The following is an 8,622-nucleotide window of genomic DNA, read 5'->3' as shown; positions in this document are numbered from 1 at the left end:
CTTTGTGATGTGTGCATTACTCTCAGGGAGTTATACTTCTTTTCTCATAAGGCAGTGTTTGAACACTGTTCCCATAAAACTGAAAAAGTGATATTGTGTAGCGCATTGAAAACTATGGTGAAAAGTGGAATATCCTGAAATAAAACCCAGAAAGAAGCATGCCAAGAAAGTGTTCTGTGATGTGTGCATTCATTTCAGATAGTTAAAGCTTACACTACATTAACCAGTTTGAAAACTCCGTCTTTGAGGGATCTGTGAAGGGATATTAAGTGGCACCCAGAGGCTTGTGGTGGGAAAGGAAACGTCTTCCTATGAAAACGGGAGAGAAGCTTTTGGAACAACCACTTTGTGATGTATGTATTCATCTCATAGAGTTAAATATTTCTCTGGATTGAGCACTAAGAAATCACTGTTTCTCTGCGACCTGAGAAAGAACATTTGGGAACATTCTTAAGAATATGCTGAAAAGAAATACCCTCCCAAAAAAAACAGAAGGAAACTTTTGCTCTAGGTCATGTGAATTCCATTCGAACATTTAAGCTTCTGTTATCATTGAGCAGTATTCCAACACTGTCTTAGGTTAGTCAGCTAAGTGATACTCTTTAGCGCTTTGAGGCTTATGGTGAAAACGGAAATGTCTTCAGATAGATAATGCAGAGAAGATATCCGAGGAGCTGTTTTGTGACATGTGCATCACACTCAGAGTTAAATTTTTCTTCTCATAGAATTTTGGGGAATCCCATATGGAGAAAAATCATCCAGGGGACTTTCAGGAGGATATGGATGGCAATGATGAAAAAGGAAATATTCTCAGACAAAAACTGGAAAGAAGCTTTCTGTGAAACTGCTTTGGGATATATATCCCTATTAATCTCACATAGATAAAGCTTTCTTCCTTTTATGCAGTTTTAAAACTGCTTCATGAGCAGATTCGCAAAGGGACTTTTGGGAACACATTCAGGCCTGCTGGGAAATAGGAGATATCCTCAGATAAACACTGGAGAGAAGCTTTCTGAGAAATTGCTTTGTGATGTGTGCATTCCACTTAGGGAGTTATACATCTTTTCTCATAAGGCAATGTTTGAAAACTGTTCCTGTAAAACTGAAAAAGTGATATTTTGCAGCGAATTGAAGACTATGATGAAAGGGGAAATATCCTGAAATAAAACTCAGAAAGAAGCATTCCATGAAACTGCCCTCTGACGTTTGACTTCATTTCAGAGAGTTAAAGCTTACACCACGTTGCCCAGTTCTGAAACTCTGTCTTTGAGGAATCTATGAAGGGATATTAAGTGGCGCACGGAGGTTTGTGGTGAGAAAGGAAACCTCTTCGGATGCAAACTGGAGAGAAGCTTTCGAAGCAACTGCTTTGTGATGTGTGTATTCCTCACATAGAGTTAAATCATTCTTTAGATTGAGTAGTTTGAAATCACTGTTTCTGTGGAAACTGAGAAAGGACATTAGGGAGCGCTCTTACAGATATGCTGAAAAAGAAATATCCTCTGATAAAACTAGAAGGAAACCTCCTCTGAAACTGTTCTAGGTCACGTAAAATCCACTCGCACAGTTAAGCTTCCGTTTTCATTGAGCAGCATTCTAACACTGTTTTAGGTCAGTCAGTTAAGGGATACTCAGGAGTGCTTTGAGGGTTTGGTGAAAGCGGAAATATCTTCAGATAGATACTGGAGAGAAGATTTCCAAGGAACTGCTTTGTAACATGTGCATTCCACTCACAGAGTTATACTTTTCTTCTCATAGAGGATTGGGGAATCTCATTTGGAGAAAAAGCTACCAGGGGACATTCGGGAGTACATGGAAAGCTACGGTGAAAAAGGAAATATCCTCAGACAAAAACTGGTAAGAAGCTTTCTGTTAAATTGCGTTGTGATAGATATGTCCATTCATCTCACATAGATAAAACATTCTTTCCATTATGCATTTTGAAACTGCGTCATGGACGGATTCACGAAGGGACATTCGGGAGCACCTTCAGGCCTGTGGGGAAATAGGAAATATCTGCAGATAAAAACTGGAGAGAAGCTTTCTGAGAAACTGCTTTGTGATGTGTGCATTTCACTCAGGAAGCTATACCTCTTTTCTCAAAAGGCAGTGTTTGAACACTGTTCCAGTAAAACTGAAAAAGTGATACTTTCCAGTGCATTGTACACTATGGTAAAAATTGAAATATCCTGAAATAAAACCTAGAGAGTAGTGTTCCAAGAAACTGCTCTCTGACGTGTGCATTCATTTCAGAGAGCTAAATTTTACACTACATTGCCCAGCTTGTAAACTCTGTCTTGAGGAATATGTGACAGGATATTAAGTGGCGCCTGGAGGCTTGTTTTGAGAAAAGAAAGGTCTTCCGATGAAAACTGGACAGAAGATTTTGGAGCACCTGTTTTGTGATGTTTGTATTCATCTCATAGAGTTAAATCATTCTTTGGATTGAACAATTTGAAATCACTGTTTCTGTGGAACCTGAGAAAGGATATTTGGGAATGTGCTTAAGAATATACTGAAAAAGAAATACACTCCGATAAAAACCAGAAGGAATCTTTCTGTGAAACTGCTCTGGGTCACGTGAAGTCCATTCACACAGGTAAGCTTCTGTTTTCATTGAGCAGTATTCTAACACTGTTTTACGTTAGTGAGCTATGGGATACTCGAGAGCGCTTTGAGGCATACGATGAAAACGGAAATATTTTCAGATAGATATTGGAGAGAAGGTTTCTGAGGAGCTGCTTTGTGACATGTGCATTCCACTCACAAATTTATACCTTTCTTCTCTTAGTAGATTGGGGAATCCCGTTTGGAGAAAATGTTACCAGTGGACATTCGGTAGTGTCTGGATGGCTATGGTGCAAAAGGAAGTATCCTCAGACAAAAACAGGAAAGAAGCTTTCTGTGAAACTGCTTTGTCGTAGATATGTCTATTCATCTCACATAGATAAAACTTTCTTTCTATTACGCAGTTTTGAAATTGCATAATCGACGGATTCACGAAGAGACAATCGGGCACACATTCCATCCTTTGAGGAAATAGGAAATGTTTCCAGAGAAAAACGGGAGAGAACCTTTCTGAGAACCTGCTTTGTGATGTGTACATTCCACTCAGGGTGTTACAACTCCTTTCTCATAAGGCAGTGTTTGAACAATGTTCCTGTAAAACAAAAAAAAATGATATTTTGCAGCGCTTTGAAGACTATGGTGAAAAGTGAAATATCCAGAAATAAAACCCTGAAAGAAGTGTTCCATGAAACTAATCTCTGATGTGTGCATTCATTTCAGAGATGTAAAGCTTACACTACGTTGCCCAGTTTGGAAACTCTGACATTGAGGAGTTTCAATCTGTGAAGTGATATTAACTGGCTCCCAGTGGCTTCTGGTGATAAACGAAACGTCTTCTGATGAAAACTGGAGAGAAGCTTGAGCAACTGCTTTATGATGTGTGTATTCATCTCATAGTTTTAAATCATTCTTTGAATTGAGCAGTTTGAAATATCTGTTTCTGTGGAACTTGAGAAAGGATATTTGGGAATGTGCTTAAGAATATGCTGAAAAAGGAAAACCCTCTGATAAAAACCAGAAGGAAACTTTCTGTGAAACTACTCTAGGTCACGTGAAGTCCACTGACACATTTAAGTCTGTTTAAATTGAGGAGTATTCTAACACTGTTTCAGATATTTCAGCTAAGGGATACTCAGTAGTGCTTTGAGGCTTATGGTGAAAACGGAAATATCTTCAGATAGATACTGAAGAGAAGATTTCTCAGGAGCAGTTTTGTGACGTGTGCATTCGACTCACAAATTTATACCTTTCTTCTCTTAGTGGATTGAGGAATCCCCTTTGGAGAAAATGTTACCAGAGGACATTCAGTAGTATATGGATGGCTATGGTGAAAAAGGAAATATCCGCAGACAAAAACTGGAGAGAAGCTTTCAGTGAAACTGCTTTGGGATAGATATATCTATTCATCTCACATAGATAAAGCTTTCTATTACGCAGTTTTGAAACTGCATCAAGGACGGATTCGCCAAGGGATGTTCAGGAGCACATTCAGGAATGTGGGGAAATAGGAAATATCTTCAGATGAAAACTGGAGAGAAGCTTTATGAGAAACTGCTTTGTGATGTGTGCGTTCCACTCACGGAGTTATACCTCTTTTCTCATAAGGCAGTGTTTGAACACTGTTTCTGTAAAATTGAAAAAGTGATCTTTTGTAACACGTTGAAGACTATGACGAAAAGTGATATATCCTCAAATCAAACCCAGAAAGAAGCGTTCCAGGAAACTGCTCTCTGACGTGTGCATTCATTTCAGAGAGTTAAAGCTTACGGTACATTGCCCAGTTTGTAAACTCTGTCTTTAAGGAATCCGTGAAGGGATATTTACTGGCACCCGGAGGCTTGTAGTGAGAAAGGAAACGTGTTCCAATGAAAACTGGAGAGAAAATTTCACAGCAACTGCTTTGTGATGTGTGTATTCATCTCATACAGTTAAATCATTCTTTGGATTGAGCAGTATGAAATCATTCTTTCTGTGAAATCTGAGAAAGGACATTTTTGAACGTTGTTAAGAATGTGCTGAAAAAAAATAACCTCCGATAAAAACTGGAAGTAAACTTTCTGTGAAACGGCTCTAGGTCACATGAATTTCACTCACACAGTTAAGCTATTGTTTTCAATGAGCAGTATTCTAACATTGTTTTAGGTTATTCAGCTAAGGGATAACTGGGGGGTGCTTTAAGGTTTATGGTGAATACAGAAATATCTTTTTTTAAATTTATTTATTATTATTGTACTTTAAGTTGTAGGGTACATGTGCACAACGTGCAGGTTTCTTACATATGTATACTTGTGCCATGTTGGTGTGCTGCACCCATCAACTCATCATTTACATCAGGTATAACTCCCAATGCAATCCCTCCCCCCTCCCCCCTCCCCATGATAGGCCCCTGTGTGTGATGTTCCCCTTCCTGAGTCCAAGTGATCTCATTGTTCAGTTCCCACCTATGAGTGAGAACATGCGGTGTTTGGTTTTCTGTTCTTGTGATAGTTTGCTAAGAATGATGGTTTCCAGCTGCATCCATGTCCCTACAAAGGACGCAAACTCATCCTTTTTGATGGCTGCATAGTATTCCATGGTGTATATGTGCCACATTTTCTTAATCCAATCTGTCACTGAGGGACATTTGGGTTGATTCCAAGTCTTTGCTATTGTGAATAGTGCAGCAATGAACATACGTGTGCATGTGACTTTATAGCAGCATGATTTATAATCCTTTGGGTATATCCCCAGTAATAGGATGGCTGGGTCATATGGTACATCTAGTTCTAGATCCTTGAGGAATCGCCATACTGTTTTCCATAATGGTTGAACTAGTTTACAATCCCACCAACAGTGTAAAAGTGTTCCTATTTCTCCACATCCTCTCCAGCACCTGTTGTTTCCTGACTTTTTAATGATCGCCATTCTAACTGGTGTGAGATGGTATCTCATTGTGGTTTTGATTTGCATTTCTCTGATGGCCAGTGATGATGAGCATTTTTTCATGTGTCTGTTGGCTGTATGAATGTCTTCTTTTGAGAAATGTCTGTTCATATCCTTTGCCCACTTTTTGATGGGGTTGTTTGTTTTTTTCTTGTAAATTTGTTTGAGTTCTTTGTAGGTTCTGGATATTAGCCCTTTGTCAGATTAGTAGATTGCAAAAATTTTCTCTCATTCTGTAGGTTGCCTGTTCACTCTGATGGTAGTTTCTTTTGCTGTGCAGAAGCTCTTTAATTTAATGAGATCCCATTTGTCAATTTTGGCTTTTGCTGCCGTTGCTTTTGGTGTTTTAGACATGAAGTCTTTGCCCATGCCTATGTCCTGAATGGTACTACCTAGGTTTTCCTCTAGGATTTTTATGGTATTATGTCTAACATTTAAGTCTCTAATCCATCTTGAATTAATTTTCGTATAAGGAGTAAGGAAAGCATCCAGTTTCAGCTTTCTACTTATGGCTAGCCAATTTTCCCAGCACCTTTTATTAAATAGGGAATCCTTTTCCCATTTCTTGTTTCTCTCAGGTTTGTCAAAGATCATATGGCTGTAGATGTGTGGTATTATTTCTGAGGACTCTGTTCTGTTCCATTGGTCTATATCTCTGTTTTGGTACCAGTACCATGCTGTTTTGGTTACTGTAGCCTTGTAGTATAGTTTGAAGTCAGGTAGCGTGATGCCTCCAGCTTTGTTCTTTTGACTTAGGATTGTCTTGGAGATGCGGACTCTTTTTTGGTTCCATATGAACTTTAAAGCAGTTTTTTCCAATTCTGTGAAGAAACTCATTGGTAGCTTGATGGGGATGGCATTGAATCTATAAATTACCTTGGGCAGTATGCCCATTTTCACGATAATGATTCTTCCTATCCATGAGCATGGTATGTTCTTCCATTTGTTTGTGTCCTCTTTTATTTCACTGAGCAGTGGTTTGTAGTTCTCCTTGAAGAGGTCCTTTACATCCCTTGTCAGTTGGATTCCTAGGTATTTGATTCTCTTTGAAGCAATTGTGAATGGAAGTTCATTCCTGATTTGGCTCTCTGTTTGTCTGTTACTGGTGTATAAGAATGCTTGTGATTTTTGCACATTAATTTTGTATCCTGAGATTTTGCTGAACTTGCTTATCAGCTTAAGGAGATTTTGGGCTGAGACAATGGGGTTTTCTTAATATACAGTCATGTCATCTGCAAACAGGGACAGTTTGACTTCTTCTTTTCCTAACTGAATACCCTTGATTTCTTTCTCTTGCCTAATTGCCCTAGCCAGAACTTCCAACACTATGTTGAATAGGAGTGGTGAGAGAGGGCATCCCTGTCTTGTGCCAGTTTTCAAAGGGAATTTTTCCAGTTTTTGCCCATTCAGTATGATATTGGCTGTGGGTTTGTCATAAATAGCTGTTACTATTTTGAGGTACGTTCCATCAATACCGAATTTATTGAGCGTTTTTAGCATGAAGGGCTGTTGAATTTTGTCAAAAGCCTTTTCTGCATCTATTGAGATAATCATGTGGTTCTTGTCTTTGGTTCTTTTTATATGCTGGATTATGTTTATTGATTTGCGAATGTTGAACCAGCCTTGCATCCCAGGGATGAAGCCCACTTGATCATGGTGGATAAACTTTTTGATGTGTTGCTGAATCTGGTTTGCCAGTATTTTATTGAGGATTTTTGCATCGATGTTCATCAGGGATATTGGTCTAAAATTCTCTTTTTTTGTTGTGTCTCTGCCAGGCTTTGGTATCAGGATGATGTTGGCCTCTTAAAATGAGTTAGGGAGGATTCCCTCTTTTTCTATTGATTGGAATAGTTTCAGAAGGAATGGTACCAACTCCTCCTTGTACCTCTGGTAGAATTCAGCTGTGAATCCATCTGGTCCTGGACTTTTTTTGGTTGGTAGGCTATTAATTATTGCCTCAATTTCAGAGCCTGCTATTGGTCTATTCAGGGATTCAACTTCTTCCTGGTTTAGTCTTGGAAGAGTGTAAGTGTCCAGGAAATTATCCATTTCTTGTAGATTTTCCAGTTTATTTGCGTAGAGGTGTTTATAGTATTCTCTGATGGTAGTTTGTATTTCTGTGGGGTCAGTGGTGATATCCCCTTTATCATTTTTAATTGCGTCAATTTGATTCTTCTCTCTTTTCTTCTTTATTAGTCTTGCTAGTGGTCTGTCAATTTTGTTGATCTTTTCAAAAAACCAACTCCTGGATTCATTGATTTTTTGGAGAGTTTTTTGTGTCTCTATCTCCTTCAGTTCTGCTCTGATCTTAGTTATTTCTAGCCTTCTGCTAGCTTTCGAATGTGTTTGCTCTTGCTTCTCTAATTCTTTTAATTGTGATGTTAGAGTGTCAATTTTAGATCTTTCCTGCTTTCTCTTGTGGGCATTTAGTGCTATAAATTTCCCTCTACACACTGCTTTAAATGTGTCCCAGAGATTCTGGTATGTTGTATCTTTGTTCTCATTGGTTTCAAAGAACATCTTTATTTCTGCCTTCATTTCGTTATGTACCCAGTAGTCATTCAGGAGCAGGTTGTTCAGTTTCCATGTAGTTGAGCGGTTTTGATTGAGTTTCTTAGTCCTGAGTTCTAGTTTGATTGCACTGTGGTCTGAGAGACAGTTTGTTATAATTTCTGTTCTTGTACATTTGCTGAGGAGTGCTTTACTTCCAATTACGTGGTCGATTTTGGAGTAAGTACGATGTGGTGCTGAGAAGAATGTATATTCTGTTGATTTGGGGTGGAGAGTTCTATAGATGTCTATTAGGTCTGCTTGCTGCAGAGATGAGTTCAATTCCTGGATATCCTTGTTAACTTTCTGTCTCGTTGATCTGTCTAATGTTGACAGTGGAGTGTTGAAGTCTCCCATTATTATTGTATGGGAGTCTAAGTCTCTTTGTAAGTCTCTAAGGACTTGCTTTATGAATCTGGGTGCTCCTGTATTGGGTGCATATATATTTAGGATAGTTAGCTCTTCCTGTTGAATTGATCCCTTTACCATTATGTAATGGCCTTCTTTGTCTCTTTTGATCTTTGATGGTTTAAAGTCTGTTTTATCAGAGACTAGTATTGCAACCCCTGCTTTTTTTTG

Source organism: Macaca thibetana, chromosome 20 (assembly GCF_024542745.1).
Source record: "Macaca thibetana thibetana isolate TM-01 chromosome 20, ASM2454274v1, whole genome shotgun sequence".
Lineage (NCBI taxonomy): Eukaryota > Metazoa > Chordata > Mammalia > Primates > Cercopithecidae > Macaca > Macaca thibetana.
The sequence above is the reverse complement of the archived record's forward strand: the minus strand, read 5'-3'. Positions refer to the sequence as shown.